The following is an 18,583-nucleotide window of genomic DNA, read 5'->3' as shown; positions in this document are numbered from 1 at the left end:
TTTACTTTTTTGCTCACTCATAACAACCAATAATAACCTACCACTTACGATTTGTTATTGAAATGTAGTGAAAATATTGTGAATATAACATTTTTCTTCTAAATGAATGCTTACTTGGAGTTCAAAAAAAAAAAAAAATTGTTTATGCTTTTGCCCCCCTAACTCTAAGTCCTAGCTCTGTCCCTGTTGACAGGGGCAAGCAAAATCGATACAATGGTAGCAGCCATTCTTACCAAGTTGGCCTATTTGATTGTCCCTGACCTTGAAAACCTTGAGGCCCAAGCTGACTGTAATTCTGAAATTGAGATGACATCAATTCCGCAAGGGGTGGAGGGTATGAGGATTTAGGACCTCTCTCCAATTCTTGTATGAAATTTACTGTTTCACTTTTGGGAAAGTAAACTTTATTTTTTTATTATCTAATTTTTTTTCTTTTTTTGATTCTTCTGGAAAATTTTATAGGCTTCCAAAATGTCTTTTATAAAAATTGCACTTGTAATTTAAATTGGGAACATATGTATGATGTCAATGGGGGGAAAGCTGCTGGCTTGAATTGGTGGAGTTTATTAGGAGATTGCTTTCTCTATTGAGACTTGAGAATATACATTGTGAATTTAGAGTTATGGAAGGTTTTATGGGGGATTTGGCATGGGGCATGCTTAGTATATATTTGTCTCCAACTCATCAGCAGGAGAAGCCGAAGTTAATTTTTTACAAAATTCTAAAGTTTTAGTGGGTTGACTTTGTAATTAGCTAAAGAACATGACCGTGGGTGTGTTCATTTTTTTGGTGAAGAGAGGAGAGCAGAGTGTATGTGAGACTCACGGTCAAATGATGAAGAAAGACAAAGTCCGAAAGAATAAATGAGTTTTTTTTTTTTTTTTTGAAGAGAAAGAATAAATGAGTAANACAAAAAAAAAAAAAAAAAAAATATATATATATATATATATATATTGATTATCTTATATGATAGTAATAACACACGCTCACTATTTTATATTAATTTCATTATTTTTTTAATGTTAAATTCATTATAAATAAAAGTTGTAGTGGTAGAGGCGTGCCTTTTGGGGTAACAAACCCGTGCGGTCAGAGCAAGTCTCAAAAACTGCTACCTAGAGCAAACAATACCTTTGATGGGAACTACCCTCAAAAGTGCCTTTTTGTGGGGGAGGATTTTTGTTCTAAGCCCGTAAGCAGTTTGTCTGCTTTGGGGCCGAAGAATCCGCACAGCTTTGTTCTTTGCAAGCGATGTGAGCAGTTTTTTAGACTTGCTCCCATATCGAAGAAAGATGCGTCCCACTCATACTTTATAAGCCTTAGCTAAAGACTTAGTGAATTGGTGTATATTTCGGAGACAACATTGTTTTCAATTTAAAAATGGATCTCTCATGCCTGAGAAATAATAAGAGAAATTATAGGCATTTGCAAACCATATATATTGTAAGGAAGGAGGCTTGCATGGGACACTTGACACAACATTTCTTCAAGTTTAAGCAATGATTATTCAGGAAAATTTTAATTTCTTCTTGTTCAACTTTAAGCAACCAATGGCTTCTTCACTCTCAATCTCAATCATTTGTAAGTAATACAACCAAATATTACATTTGAGATGCCACTAGCCACCATACGTTTACAGATATATAATAGCATGGAAAATAGAACAATATATTACAAATCATTAAAATGCATTAATTTAATATAGTAAATCCATGATTACACCACTCACAAATCACTATATGATAGAGTTGTAGCAAAATTGTGAAATTAATTATGGTACTAGACTTACTCCAAATCACAATATACTTTTGTCTCTCTTGGCCGCTCACTTCTGGTCTTTTTTTTTTTTCCTGAATAAAATTACTACCTTTGTTTCTGTCACCAACCTTGAGTTGCCTTAGCTATACTCAGTTTCCACCTCTTTCTTTAACTATATTTTCTGCGCAACTGTGACAAACAAAGCAATGTTTGCACTTCAATGATGAATTAATTCCATTTTCAACAATGAACGTCATCCCTTGTAACACCTTTGTAATAATGAAGTAGATTTTTTTTTAGAGTACTAATTATTTTAATACACACAAGGAGAGAGGAGAATGTCTTAAAAAAACTGACAATTGTGCATATTCAAAAGAGCCTAAGAAATACAACAATCATTATTAATAAATAAATAAATAAAAGGAATGTATAAAACCACAATGGACATAAGAGGTACAACAGATTGTTGCATAATATAATGACTCATTGAATATGGCCTTGTGAGAATATCATGTTAGAAATACTGAATAAATAGTATCGTATTTCTCAAGTAATAAAATGTACATGAGTGCCTTTATATAGGAGGTAGAGTGTGTAATATATATATATATATATGTGCATAGTACAAGTATGTGTACTATACAAGAAAACAAGGTGGACCTAAGGCCACAAACTTAACAACCTCAACATGCATGTTATGAGATTTTTTTTTGAGATAACCTCAACATGTTCTGAGATAAAGACTAAATAGTGAAATAAAAGGTGGGTGGCGCTTGTGTTTAGTGGCCAGTTCCACTAAACACAAACCATTCCCATAAAAGGTAAGTAGGATGGGATATCAATGTACTTTCCACCTCTGTGGTGTTTCATCATTGTACGTTTTTTTTTTTTTTTTTTGAAGAATAGTTTCTTCATTGTACTTGATTTTACTTTTATATGAATAAAACCTTCTTCTTCTTCTTCTTCTTTTTTATTTTTTTTATTTTTTATTTTTATTTTTATTTTTATTTTTAAATCTCACTATTTGAATAAAGTTTGATTTTACTTTGCAAGGATGTTATGCTGGATTTTACTTGTGGACTAAGGCAAATATATAAGGTTTTGACTTGTCTTTCTTTCTTTTTATTTCTTCCCCCACTAAAAAGAAATTGTTAAATGAAGTGCAAATGTTGTAACTAGCACTAGTTGATAGCTCAAGACTATATAAATTACTTATACTTTGCAAGGAGGTTATGCTAGATTTTACTTTGCAAGGAGGTTATGCTGGATTTTACTTGTGGACTAAGGCAAATATATAAGGTTTTGGCCTGTCTTTCTTTCTTTTTATTTCTTACCCCACGAAAAAGAAATTGTTAAATGAAGTGCAAATGTAGTAACTAGCACTAGTTGATAGCTAAAGACTATATAAATTACTTATAGGTTCGTACATATATAAGCCTAGACTATCCATTAAGAGACAATAACAATAGTCACTACAAGAAAAAAGTCCTATTGCAACAAATTTTTTTGTTGCAATAAATTCAAAATTGTTGCAATAAATACTTATTGCAACAAAAAATTTTTGTTGCTCATTGTTGCAATAAACTCTATGGCAATAGGTTATCACAACAAAATTTTCATTGCAATAGTGTTTTTTTGCAGTAAACTTGTTGCGATAAAACATTTTTATTATTATTAAAAATATTTATTGCAACAAAATATATTGTTGTTATAACTTATTGCAAAAGATTTTTTGTTGTAATAGATATGGCAAGGTAAGCCGGAAAACTTATTGCAACAAACTTTTTTGCGGTAACCTATTGCAACAAAAAAATTGTTACAATAATCTATTACAACAAAAAAATTTATTGCAATGGCAGCCTCTCTCAGTAAAGCTCTTCCAAAATTTAGATCTTACCCAAAGTCCCAGACATAGATTTGCCACAAACTACATATGCATTTGTCTGAAATGGCAGCCTCTCTTAGTAAAGCCCACCCCTTTCTCCTCATTTGCCTTTCCCTCCTCCTCGTCCTCATTCATGCAAAACCTTATGTTCCAAAACAACATGTTGTGGATGAGGAATCAGCTAGAAATAAAGCTACTTCTGCAATTACATTTGCACAAACTCCAAGTGCTCCAGCTTCTCAAAAACATAAAAATAGAAAAAGGAATGTACCTGCATTGATATTTACATTATTGATTGGAGTATTGGGCGGAAATTTACTTGGATTCATTACATTATTGATTGGAGTATTGGGCAGAGATTTGCTTGGATTCATAGGGGGAGCAGTGGTTTTTGGTACAGGGGGTAGGAAGACCTCAAGCCCAACAATATTTAGCCCTTTGATAAAAAAGAAAGAGGACCTAGCTTTCTTGGCCATCAAGGTGGCCCAGTTTCGTTGGAAGTCATTGGAAGAGGTGGGTGCAGAAAGGTTTTCAAGGTCGAATTGCGAAGAAACAGCAAGAAAATCGTTGTGATCAAAAAGATAGTTAAACCTTCAATACATGCAATAGAATAGATCGGGGAAAAAAAATAAGAATCTAAATAGTAAAATGCGTCAAATTCGGTCAAAGATAAATATTATGGGTAAGATTAGGCATCGGAATCTTGTTCCTTTATTAGCCCATGTGAGTCATGGTGATTGCCATTATCTTGTATATGAATTCATGAAGAATGGTAGTTTACAAGACGTGTTAGATGAAGCTTCTAATGGGACTAAGGAATTCGATTGGCTTGCTCGGTACAAAATTGCATTAGGAGTGACAATCGGGCTTGAACAAATGCACTTTCTCCACAACCCATGTATAATTTATAGAGATCTGAAGCCAGCAAATTTACTATTGAACGATGACATGGAAGTTAGAATTTCAGATTTTGGGATAGCAAAAGTAATGCCTGATGCTAATATCTATATCATAGACTCCAATGTGGTAGGGACTGTAGGTTATATAGCACCAGAATACCTCCAAACGCATAAGTTCATAGCTAAATTTGATATCTATAGCTTCGGAGTGTTGCTATGGGTTTTGGTGATAGGAAAGAAGCCAATTGATTTGTTTTTCCATGACATGGATGAGATATGCTTGGCTAAATGGCTTTGGAATGTAATGGCATTAGATTATCCATTGCAACAAAAAAATTTGTTGCGGTACCCTATTGCAACAAAAAAATTTGTTGTGCAACCTATTACAACAAAAAAAATATGTTGCAATACATTTCCCGGCTTACCCCGCCAATCTATTACAATAAAAAATTGTTGCAAGAAGTTATAGCAACAATATAATTCGTTGCAATAAATATTTTTAATAATAATAAAAATGTTTTATTGCAACAAGTTTATTTCAACAAAACACTATTGCAATGAAAATTTTGTTGTGATAACCTATTGCTTTATTGCAGTAGTGGGTAACGAAATTTTTTCATTGCAATAAGTATTTATTGCAACAATTTTGAGTTCATTACAACAAAAAATTTTGTTGCAATAGGGATTTTTTCTTGTAGTGACTTATTCGAAGAAAAAAAACTTAGTACAATTACTCAAATCATTATTATCAAATATAAACATCAAATAAACCTTAACAAGCCAGCCACAAATATCAAATTTTAAATAAAATAAAATTAAAATTGTAGATTATAAAAAGATGCTAGCTGTTAACCACTCGTTTATATATTTTAAATATAATAAACACAACAAACTACAAACATCAATTATATAGCACTAGAATACCTCCAAATGCAGAAGTTCACAATTATATTTGATATCTATAGCTTCAGTGTGTTGCTAGGGTTTTGGTGATAGGAAAGAAGCCAACTAATTTGTTTTTCCACAACATGGATGAGATATGCCTGGCTAAATGACTTTGGAATGTAATGGCATCAGATAATCCAAAACAAGCAATTGATTCTAAGCTTACAGGAATAGGTTTGAACATGAAATGCTGTCAATTTTGAAGACTGCTTGCTTTTGTACTGTAGATGATCCAAGTGACAGGACTAGCAGCAAGGATGTCAGGTGCATGCTGTCTCAGACCAAGGATGAAATACATGAGAGCAGGCCCTCAACCTGGTCGAGTCTTAAGTTATAAAAAACTATTCTAAGAGAAGGTAAGGGTAAGTTGGTGGGGAATGGGAATTCAATTCGTATTAGGGAAGGTTGCCTGACAAGTCGGAGTGGAAAGACTTGATATCCCAAGAGGAAGAGCATAGGTGGGTCCAATCAAAAAAATCAAGCAACAATGGTGTTTTGTCAATAAAATCAGCTTACAAGGCAGCAGCTTATGCTAGGCCTCGCAGAATTATATCTGAAATTCAAAGTAACATATGGAAAACAAACCTTCCTATAAGATTAAAAATGCTTCTTTGGCATACAGCATTAGGCGATCTCCTTCCAAGAGAAAGACAAAGCAAGTTTATGACTATTGATAATACTAGCTGTTTGCTTTGCAATATTGGTGCTATAGAGTCCTCACTCCATTTGTTGCAATAACCTAACGCAACAAAATAATTTGTTATGGAAACCTATCACAACAAAAGAGTTTGTTGCAATATGTTTCCAAAGGTGGTGGTAACCTATTGTAACAAAAAAAATTTGTTGTGATAACTTATTGAAAGAAAAAAAATTGTTGCAATACATTTCCCGGCTTACCCCACCATATCTATTAAAACAAAAAATTGTTGCAATAAGTTATAGCAACAATATATTTCGTTGCAATAAATATTTTTAATAATAATAAAAATTGTTTTATCATAACAAGTTTATTGCAATGAAAATTTTGTTGTGATAATCTATTGTCACAGAGTTTATTGCAATAGTGGGCAATGAAATTTTTTTTGTTGCAATAAGTATTTATTGCAACGAAAGAAGGTCAGGTCGTGTGTGAGACAGAGAAATGAAAATGGCAAAGCCAAAAGAAAAGAGAGTTAATAGGGTCGATGAAAATGTGAGATAATAAATTTGAAATAAAAAAGCTGAATTGAATTGAATAAAATTAGAAAGTCAGGTCAAGTCAAGGCCGTTGGAAGGTACCTTCTTGGAAGTTGGTTTACAAAAGAAAAAGTAAAAGTGGTTCCTAATTACAAAAGGCAAATAGCCTTAAGGATCAATGATAGTGTGTGTCGATAGCCATATAAAAAACAAACCAAAGTATTTTAGCAAGATTGAAATATTAAGTGTTGTTTGGATTTGTTGTTTTCCATCACCCATCCCATAACTCAAAACTAATGGGTCCCACGACAGAAGAGGTTGTTTGGATTTGTTTTCAGTTTTTGTTTCCATCACTCAATTCTCTGATTTTTAAGTGATGAGTTATGGAAACAGAAAACACATTTTAGGTGTTTTCAAGTTATGGAAACAGAGTTATAATGGCAATATGGTAATTTCATTCCACTTATGAAACTCACAGATTTGTCTTGTCATGTCATGCCAGCTTGCACCCACCGGCTCTCTCTTTCTCAGACTCTCTTTTCTTTCTTTTTAGTTTTCTTTCTTTCAATTTTCCTCATCTCTTCATTCTTCATTTTTTCTTCCACACAAAGCCTCCATTTCTTCATTCTTTCTTTCATTTTTTCCAATTCCAGCAAAACAAACTTTTCAAGAAACAAACTTTTCAATTCAAACAATACCCATACACACCCTCAGCCCACATGCTACCGAGTAGCCCCACCTCAGCCAACCCGCGCCAACCCAAGCTCAGACCGGCGAACATGACCCCTAGAAAATCCAGATTTTTTTAAGTCCCAGAAAACCCAGATTTAGCACCAAATAGAAACAAACAAAACCCACTAAAATTAAACTTAGAAATCTAAATATATGAAGTAAAACCCACTTGAATTCAATCAAGATCAACTCAAAATTTAACATCAAAATCCATAATCCCCCCTTAAGGAAATCCAAAATTCAAAATCCATACAAATCACTAATAATAGAAAGAAAAATGAAAATTTTGTGATAGAGCTCTTAAGGTGGACTTAAGTTCTGTTTCCCTTCTGTTTTTCTTTAGGTTAGAGCACATTTCCATGATCACAGATTTGCGTTACTGTGGCATGACAGAGGAGATCTTGCAGCGCTTGGTGACGGTGGAGATCGGTGTCGCAGGTCCAAACCTTAATTTCCGTTGCTGGGTTCGTGGAGGGATTAAGAGAATAACAAGGGGAAAAACAAAGAGGAAAGGCAAAGAAAAATAAGAGTCAGGGGAAAAAGAAAAAAAGAAAAAAGGAGAGAGAAAAGTCTTATGACATTGGGTTAGTGTGTGGGTCCCAGTTTTTTTAGTTTTTTGGTTGAAAACATAACTGAGTGATGGGTGCGAAACGTGTGGGGTTTAGGGAATTGGGGTATTTTAAATGATGAGTGATGGGTGATAAATGATAAGTGATAAGTGATAAGTGATGAGTGACGAAAACTGAGTGAGGAGTGATGAGTGATGGTTTTTTTAAAACCAAACAACCCTTTAGTCATCATTTTAACGTCCTATCAAAAACTAAAAGAGTTGTGTTGGACCACCAAATATTGTATAACTTTGTGCCATAACTTGCTACGTGATGAGTTGTGATTGGTGAAGGAGTGTCTGTGGGCCATGTGGGGACACACCTTCACCAATCACAACTTGCCACGTGGCGAGTTGTGGCACAAGGTTGTGTCATTTTCTGTGGTTCTAGCATTTTCCAAATTAAAATGTCATGACTTAAATGTCATTGCATTTATGGGAGGAGAGCTGTTGTGCCAACCTGCATGAAAAAAAAAAAAAAAAAAAAAAAAAAAAAACAAACAAAAAAACAAAACAAAACAAATAAGACCATTTCATCAAGCTTAAAAAAAAAAAAAAAATGCTAATGGATGATCTTGGGGTAATTATTAACAATTCATTTATAAAAAGTTTTTATGGAAAAAAAAATTATTATTTTGGAGTTGCCTCATCCTTAGAGTCAAGCTAGATCTTCATTCTATGAGAAATTTGCCTATTGATTCTCGATCAACTGAAACTCCTGCCCGTGCCTCTACCATTGGCTTTGCTGCATGCTCCGTTATTGGCTCTCTAAATGAAATTAGCCGCTGTGGAGTCTACTCAATCAGCTTTTTCTATTTCTCATAAAAGTAGTGTCAAAAATTTCCTAAAATTAATTGTTAATCATTACTTTAAGGTTACCCATTAGTATGACCCAAAATTTTTTTAAGGTCAAAGCTTTTGTCTTTGGAAAATGTTAAGGACACAATAAAAATCACAATTTTTGTCACAATTTGGTACATATTGAGTTGAAAATAATTAAGATTGTTACAAATTGTGGTAAAAATTATGAGACTTCTTGTGTCCTGGCATTGCTATTTATTTTTGGGTCATAATTTTTTTTTTTAAATGAATTGTTAATCATTGTATTTCCTAAAAATGTATTGCATTTATGAGAAGTTATAGTACACGTGAGAAAAAAAACTAATAAAGCTACGGAACAAAGTGAGGAACGGAGGAAACTTGATGTCTGGTTTGGTCGTGGACCAAAAGGCCCACGAGCATATATCTAGGAATAAAACAAAATTCTGACTCTTTCCTACAAATGAATTAAATTTTTTTTAAAAATCTAATTTAATCTGATATACAAAGTATTGAAACTGTTACATACTCGGCCAAGAGACAAAGAATACAGTAAGGCTTGATCTGAACTTTGGCCGGAGGGTTATTACATTACACTTTTATTGAAAAAGACACTATAGCCATGCAATGCTGTGAGTACCATGAATTTGCTGCATAAATTACAACGTCAAGAAGATAATATACTATTAACATTAATAAACAGAAAAGGTCAACTACAAATTCTAGATCTTTGGCGTGCCAATAAAGTAATTAGAATATTTACATATGGCGTTGGCTCTCTACGTTTGCCATTGATGAGAGCAAAAAATGCCTTTCATGGGCCTCAAAACTCCAATATAAGTTACCTCGAGATGCACTAACTCAATAGGCCAGTTGAGCAGAATTACCAAAATCTGAAAGAACAAGTGAACTGGAACATGATGTTTAGACCATAAAAATATATTTAAGATCTTCCAATGTCAAGCGAGTTGCAGTTCCGCCACTTTGGTCTTCACCAAAAGCAGATGCAATGACGGAACTATAGTTGGCCTGCCCCCCCTAATTTTTTTCAAATTTTTTTTAGTATATATAATTAATTTTAGTAGTTTGTTTCAATAAATTTGCACTTTGCCCTCTCAACAATATTATTGATCTTTTTAAAGGTTATAAAAAATATTGATCTAAAATTTGAAATAAATTTTTTTTTTTTGAAGAGAATTTGAAATAAATTTAACGAACTTAACAACAAAATTTACCAATAACTAACTTAAGCCCAAAAAATATCCCAAAACAAACCCACGCAAGACACAAACAAAAAATAAAATAAAATAAAAAATTCTTAAGCCAATTTTAACTAGTCTAATTAAGTCAACACCCACACACATTTGACAACACACAAGACACCAAAAAAAAAAAAGTTAAAAAAAAAAAGCTTAACTTTATAAATTGAGAAGTGCTATGTCCACAATATTTTCACAACAAATCACATGTGGTAAGTTGTTATTGGTTTTAATTTGAATTCACAACTTAATTTACTTTTTTGCTCACTCATAACAACCAATAATAATCTACCACTTACGATTTGTTGTGAAAATATTGTGGATATAACATTTCTCTTTTAAATGAATGCTTACTTGGAGTTCCAAAAAAAAAAAATGTTTATACTTTTGCCCCCCTAACTCTAAGTCCTAGCTCTATCCCTGATCAAAGGTGCTAGAGATTTAAACCTTCAAGGGTGGTCTTGGAGTCACAAACTGGAGAGTTTGTGTTGCTAAACTTTTGAGTGGGATCTCAAAGTCACAAACGTGGGAATTTGTGTTTAACAAATTTAAGATAAAAGAGTCCGTGAATTCGGAGCTACACATGGTTGTGTTAGTAAGTTTTATATGAGGTAGTTTTAAATTTAGGGTTTAAATTTATTGTAAACTTTCATTCTATCATAGTGAATTTGGTTGCTTTGAGGATAGATTAGGTTAAATCCTCCCTAGATTTTTTACCTTAAAATTGTTGGTTTCATTAGTTTTCCTAAGTAATTGTATTATTGTTTATTTATTTTTTCCACTGTACATGATATGATTTATTACTATTTAACCTAGATCTGAATAATAAATCCAGGTATCAACTTGGTTAATTAATTAGGTTAAACAATCTGAATATACAGGGGTCTAAAAAAACAAACAACAACATCATCACTTTTGAAAGAAAATTTTATGTTGAAATCGTCTTCTTGAGATTTTTTATTTTACATAATCTCTCTCTCTCTCTCTCTCTTCTCTCTCTCTCTCTCTCTCTCTCTCTCTCTCTCTCTCTCTCTCTCTCTCTCTCTCTCTCTCTCTCTCTCTCTCTCTCTCTCTCTCTCCTCTCTCTCTCTATGCTAAATGATACAGAGGACTCGAGGTTTGCTAGTGTAAAGTTGTGATTTACAACTATGTTTTATGTTGGATTTATTACATGACAAAAAGTGTTGTAATTACTTTAATTTTGATTCTTGTAGGATTTTATTATATTGGGTTTAGTATTAAGTTGGTGAATAATCAAGCATGAAATGAAGAATCAGTGCAATTTCGCGACTAGTTCGCGAAAAGCTCGCAAGAAGGGTTCTCGCGAAAAGGGCACATGAGAAGCACATGTTGGAAGCTGAAGAGTCATGCTAGCTTGGAGGATTTCGCAAGTGTTTTGCGGGTAAAGCCTTCTCGCGAGATACCCGCGAAACTCTCTGCCTGAAGGATTTTTTAATTATGACTTTCTTACCCTTCATCCATACTATATATACCTTAATTACCCACTAAAGTATGAGAGGTCATTAGGAGAGAAAAACCCTAGATAGGTTTTCTACAATACACACACACCCATCTTTTAGAGAGAGAGCTACTCATCCTTAGTGAAAAATCCTTGTAGCGTCTTCTTCTTCCCTCTCCCATTGTCATACCTTGAGAGGAGATTTGTACCCAAACACAACTCACACCTTTTCAGAGTGTAGAGAGTGTTTTGGAGCTTAGGAAGCTTTGGAGATTTGCCAAAAGAAGCCTGTAAGGCTTAGTGGATGCAATCGGACGATTTTGAGATCTGGAAAGCTAGAAAAGACATGATTTTGAGAAGTCCATTGGTAGCAGGAGCTTGAATGGCTTAAGTACATTGGGTAGACTAGGCTTGGAGGGTCTTTTGTTATTCATGTACTCCAACTTTATTCTCTAGTGGATTGATTACTGCTTGGAGGGCGGCGGAGAGGTTTTTCGCCGAGTTCATCAGTTTCCTTTTCAATAACAAGTTTTGGTGTTATTTTGTGGTTGCATCTTTCTTTTCTTACTCTTGTGCTTTATTTTTATTATTTGTTGTTCATGTTTATGCACTAGTGTAGTTTTTGGTTTATTGTGCTTCATTTACTCTTATTCCGCACTTAGATAAGTTAAAGTAAAAGTAATTTAGCTGTAATTTTTTATTAGGGGTCTAAACAGCTCTTGTGTATTCACACAATTTCGAGCTTTCAGCTAGGGAGGAACTTGACCCAACCTACAAGTTTGGGTCGAGTAATTGAGTCTTGGGTTGAATTGATTGGCTTGTTTACCGGTATGTTTCATGTAAATTAAATCCCAATTTAAAAATTGTAACAATATTGAAGAATTGGAACATTAAAACCTAAGAATTGGAACATTAAAACTTTTGAATAGGGAAGAGAATATATATAGAAAGTATTGAAGTATGCTTGAAGTCAAAAATATAAAGAAGCTGGATTTGGAAAAATAAAAAATAAAACATTCTTAATTGACTGAATTGTTTCACGGTGTCTCTCCTTGGAAAATGAATGCCTAAACTAAAAAATGGTAAAAATTTTGAAGAATTTAACATTAAAACTTTGAAGAGAAAAGAGAATGAAGAAAATATAAAAGTTGATTGATGTAAAAAAAAACAAAGAAGGCTTGATTTGCAATCTTATTTGTTATTAATTGCTGCCTTTATTACCGGATCTGGACTGGGATAGTATCTTACACTATCTCGATTATGGAATTTGAAAAATTTTTCCCAAGTTCAGTCCCCCAATTCCTTTGAGCCCAATCCACAATTAAACCCAATACTCACTTTAACAGACAAGTCCAACCCGAAAACAAATTTGATTTTCTGAATAAAAAAAGGCCATGGAAGGCTTACAAAAGAGAAAGCTTGGACCCCTGCCCATCTCTGACCAGGCCTTGAGAAATAGGCCAAGAGCTATTACAAAAAGCCGTGGACAAGGAGATGGGCTGAGAAATTTCCTTATCTCTAACCCAAAAAAAAAAAATGTATATTATGCCCATCAACTCTTCTAAAATAATTTAGCATTTGACACATTAAAAACTTATTTTATCTATTTTAACACATGATTTTACAATACACTCTACATCACATATTCTATTTTAAGATTATAACACATTTAATTAAAATAAACCTATTTAAGTACACAATATATACTTGATAATATTGAATTTTCTAAATGAGATAAATTTAAATTACACAACTGGTTTAATTTTACCAAAATTTTACCTCTTCTTAGACGGTTGATTTCTCATGTTATCAACATTCTTGAAATTAGTGATCTAAAGTGCATTAACGCTCTCCTCTACAATCTATAAGACCTCATATGCTCTTTTTATTAGCAAAAATAAAATAATGTTCAATGTGGCAGGCCAAAGCTAGGCTGGTTCAGTGTAAATAGCATGGTATTGACTTGAAGTGTAGGCCCGGTCCAAATCTGATGCAACCCTGCCCATTGCAAACACTACTTGTGCCCAATCCGATGTTTCTCTACTTTGATGATTTTTTTTTTTTTAAATAAATTTTTTAATGAAGATGCTTCTCTATTACGTTCAACACAACATTCAAACTAATAAAGCAACCCAAGCATCAAGTTTTTTTTTCCCCCAAAAACACTATATAGCATTCAAATTAAACATTTCTCAAAGTCACAAATCCTTTTGAAAACATGGAATTTTAACTAGAAACTGAGACATTAACATAAGATTAGGCCCAATCCCAAATGAGTTTAATCAAACCAAACTAGGCTTTTGTTTCAAATAAGATTAGGCCTGATCCATAATGAGCCCACTTCTAAACTGGCATTCTGTCAAAAAAGATTGGGCCAACCGAAGTTGAGCTCGCAACTACATTATGTAGTCTACATAAACCAGATGCCTGGACCTAGTTCAAGAGTAACGGGAAAGACCTGTTGGCACATTGCAAAATCTCAATTCTCATGAAGTCAATATTAAATTCAAATCTTTCTCAAAAAAAAAAAAAAAAAAAAAAATTAAATTCAAAAGACCCCAAGAGCGTTGACACTTCTTGATATTTTTAATGGGAACAACCTAGGCTTAAATATAATTTCACCCAATTATCTTTTTTTTTTTTTTTTTGAGAGATACCCAATTATCGAATTATGAAAAAGAAAGAAAAAAAAAAAAAAGACCCAAAATCTCATGTGCAATAAATATAATTTCACCCAATTATCTTTTTTTTTTTTTTTTTGAGAGATACCCAATTATCGAATTATGAAAAAGAAAGAAAAAAAAAAAAAAGACCCAAAATCTCATGTGCACAAAAATAAAAAGAGAAAATCTCCCTCAAAATTTGTACAATTAAGTCAAATTACATTTTGAATGGTTAAAATTTATCAAAATGCAATTTGCCACAATTAATTTGAATTACACTTTTCCCTATCCAAATTCACCAAAATTAATTGGAATTACACTCCATGATTAAAATTCATTAAAATTTATCAAAATGTAATTTGCCACAATTAATTTGATTTACACTTTTCCCTATCCAAATTCACCAAAATTAATTGGAATTACACTCCATGATTAAAATTCATTAAAATTTATTTCACTTAAACCTAATTGGTTAAAATTCACAAAGTAATTCTAAATTACATTTGATTGCTTAAAATTGACCAAAATTCATTTCAATCAACTCTAGATTGGTTGAAGTAAAAAATGTAACTTTAAATACATCATCAGTGGTTAAAATTAAATTCATCATAATTTATTGAAATACACCTTAAATTGTTAAGATTGACCAAAATTACTTTGAATTAAACATTACTTTATTAGGAGTTATTTCTTTTGAATTATTCCATAAGTTGTTAAAAACTCAAAATAGGAGAAATTCTCATATACAAATAATATTATCTTAAAAAGGTTTAAATAATAGGATAATTGAAAGTATTACTTTTAAAAATCCTGAATTTTAGGGGTTTTGTTTACTATATTGCTATCAACATTTTTTTTTAAAAAAATATGTATCTAAGAAAAAAAAAATTTTCTCATTTTGAATTATTGATTGTGTATTTTTTTTTCTTAGATACACAATTTTTATTAAAAAAAATGTTAATAGCAATATAGCAAAACAAAAAAAAAAAAACCTAAAATTTACAAGTATCTCCTATTTGGAGATTATTTTCCAAGTAAGAGATACCCTAAAAACCCTAAAAAAAAAACACTAAAAAAACCCTAACATCATCCCTCTTAATCAGCTTGAAGACACTATGTAAGTGTAACACCTTGACTCAATTTTATAATTAAACTATGTGTTTTAATGGTTAGATGACTATATAAAAGTGTTTTATAACATGTTTAATGAGTGCATAAAAATCCCCATATGAAAATACCATCCTTTGATTATTGTTTGTGAATTTACAAGAAAATGTTTCAAAACTGCCTCTGTGACAGATTCCTTGTTCATGCATTATAAATTATGTATTAAATTATATATAGTGAATTTTAGGGGTGTGCAAAAAACCGAAGAACCGAAAAAACCGTTTCAAACCGGCCGAACCGATGTAAAAATTTCGGTTCGGTTTCGGTTTGGTTTTATTTTATAAAAACCGAAAATTTCGGTTCGGTTTTCGGTGTCAAATTTTAATACACCGAACCGACCGAACCGAACCGAAATATTATTATATAATAATATTATTAATATATTATTATATTATATTAAATATAAAATATTTTTTAAACAGCTACTGATGCTCCTCTCTACCGGATATTTTCAAAAAAATAAAAATTTGCTTTTCAGCTTTTCAGCTTTGGCAGATGCATGCCAGCTTTGCTTTGGGCAGTGGACAAAGTCCAATCAATCAGCTGAATCAAGAAACTAAGTTGAAACTAAGTTACCAAACTAACTTAACTAAGTTATCAAGTGACTAACTGGAAACTAAATTCAGTAATGTGCAGTGGGCCTTTCTCTTATTTTTCAGTCATGACTTCAAAGTTTTAAATTTCAAATGATCCGGCCTCCATTTTAAAATCTAAAAAAACCGAAAATTTCGGTTCGGTTTTCGGTGTCAAATTTTAATACACCGAACCGACCGAACCGAACCGAAATATTATTATATAATAATATTATTAATATATTATTATATTATATTAAATATTAAATATTTTTTAAACAGCTACTGACGCTCCTCTCTACCGGATATTTTCAAAAAAATAAAAATTTGCTTTTCAGCTTTTCAGCTTTTCAGCTTTGGCAGATGCATGGCAGCTTTGCTTTGGGCAGTGGACAAAGTCCAATCAATCAGCTGAATCAAGAAACTAAGTTGAAACTAAGTTACCAAACTAACTTAACTAAGTTATCAAGTGACTAAAGGGAAACTAAATTCAGTAATGTGCAGTGGGCCTTTCTCTTATTTTTCAGTCATGACTTCAAAGTTTTAAATTTCAAATGATCCGGCCTCCATTTTAAAATCTATTAGATTTTAATCGCCCATAATTAAACTAGCTAATTACCTAATTAAACTAATTAAACTAAAATTAATTGAATTATAAAAGGAAAAAGTGAAAACCCTAACCTACATACCCGGCCCACTCTTTCATTTTCACTCTCACTCTCACCCTTTCACTCTCAAACATTCAGAGTTTCAGACCTCACTCCTCAGGCCGCCCCACTTCTACCTCTCACACTTTCCACTCCTTCCCTCTGCCGTCGCCTCCACACGCCGCCCTCTCCACGATCATCGGCTTCTCATCTCCCACGGTACGTCTTCCCCACACTTTCACTCTCCCTCTGCCATCGACATCACACTTTCACTTTCACGCCGCCCTCCACACGCCGCCTCCCCACGCCGCCTCTCTGTTTTGTGTTTGTCTTTTGTTTGGGTTTCTCTGTGTTTGGTGTTTTAGGTTTTGAAAATAGAAATCTTGATACCGTGACCCACTCTCTGTTTTGTGTTACTCTGTGTTTTGTGTTACTTTGTGTTAGTGGGTTTTGTGTTTTAGGTTTTGAAAATAGAAATCTCGATACCCTCTGACCCTCTCTCTGTTTTGTGTTTCTCTGTGTTATGTGTTTTGTGTTTTGGTTTTTAGGTTTTGAAAATAGAAATATCGATACACCCTTTGACCCTCTCTCTGTGTTATGTTTCTCTCTGTTTATTTTTTCAAGTTTAAATGTTTTATATGCAAATAAAGTTAGCATTTTGAAAAAATCGTTAATGTTTGGCTGCATGTGCTAGTTGGTTTCTTTATTAAAGTTAGCTGATAGCCTTTGAGGTCTGATATATATAAAGTTAGCTGCTTTTTTATTTATTTATTGTTGTGATATTTTTGTTTATTGTTGTTGACATGCTGTTGCTGTGAATCTGTGACTGCCTACGTTTCTATCCAATACATGACAAGGCAGGATAATTTAAGGGGGAAAAAAAGAGTAAAGAAGAGAAAGGTCAAAGAAATGAGAGTTAACCAAAACCTTGATTAAATATATTTTTGTTTTTATATTTTGTTTTTAATAATTGAAAATAGGTTTTACATTATGCAAAGTTGGGTTTTTAAATAGTTTTTTGGAAAAAATGTAAAGTGCATTATTTAAGTCCTCTCCGTTGACTTCCATTAATTTTTTTTTTTTAATTATGGAAAATATTTTTTAATTAAAAAGTTTTGAAGAAAAAAATAAAAAATTAGACAATTAACAATAGCTTTAACTGATTTTCAGCAACAATGGTTAGCTCGTAGGACCATTCAAAAGAATCAAAACTATCTTATAAGATCTTCCTTGAAGTTTTGAGTACAGAGCAAGCTTGCAAAACAGCAACATTAAATGAATTTGGCAACAAATCCATCTACAACTGTTTTTTCAGTATGATGGATTTTCATTCTGAATTTCAGGACATGTATCAGCATATATAGTGAGAAAAAGAAATTCAAATCTAGATTAGTTATTTTGATAATTTCTAATAACTAATAAGTTAGTGTTTGATTGTGATTATTGATATTCTTATATATTTTCACATGCAATAGTAAATCTCTTATGTACTAAAAAAACAATTCTATAAATTAAGGGTCTGATATGAAAATTGAAGAGTACTTATCTTCAAACAAAATATTCAAATATATATAATTAATAAAATAACTCATTTAATTTTCTCAATCAATTTGAGAAAACTTTAGAAATACATCCTTCTTTTGTACTTTTTTTTTTGGGTGCTAATACATCCTTTTCTTGTACTTTTTTTTTTTTTTTTTTGTGCTAATACATCCTTTTCTTGTCCTATGTAACATATTAGATCTATAGAATGATATTTGTTATATTAAAACCATTGAAATTAGTCAATGCTGATGAGACATTACCTTATCATAAACTGTCCCACTTTTATAATTACACTTTATTCAAATTTCGTATTCTATCTTTCTAACCTTTGATTCTAAATAGCTAAGTTGCCTAACTAACCTAAATGGTCCAAATTTTCTTCATAAAGCATAAGAAAACACATGTTTGACTTTTACTTCTAGGTCAAAAAAATGTTTTTTTTTTTTTTTT

General features: G+C 32.2%; 1 pseudogene; it reads left to right on the top strand.

Moving 5' to 3' along the window:
• The first annotated feature begins 3,706 nt into the window (after positions 1–3,706).
• Positions 3,707–7,922, top strand: LOC136066771 (leucine-rich repeat receptor-like serine/threonine/tyrosine-protein kinase SOBIR1; annotated as a pseudogene).
• The last annotated feature ends 10,661 nt before the right edge of the window (positions 7,923–18,583 follow it).

The sequence above is a fragment of the Quercus suber genome, unplaced genomic scaffold (assembly GCF_002906115.3).
Source record: "Quercus suber isolate HL8 unplaced genomic scaffold, Cork oak 2.0 scaffold_5, whole genome shotgun sequence".
Taxonomy (NCBI): Eukaryota; Viridiplantae; Streptophyta; class Magnoliopsida; order Fagales; family Fagaceae; genus Quercus; species Quercus suber.
The sequence above is the reverse complement of the archived record's forward strand: the minus strand, read 5'-3'. Positions and strand labels throughout refer to the sequence as shown.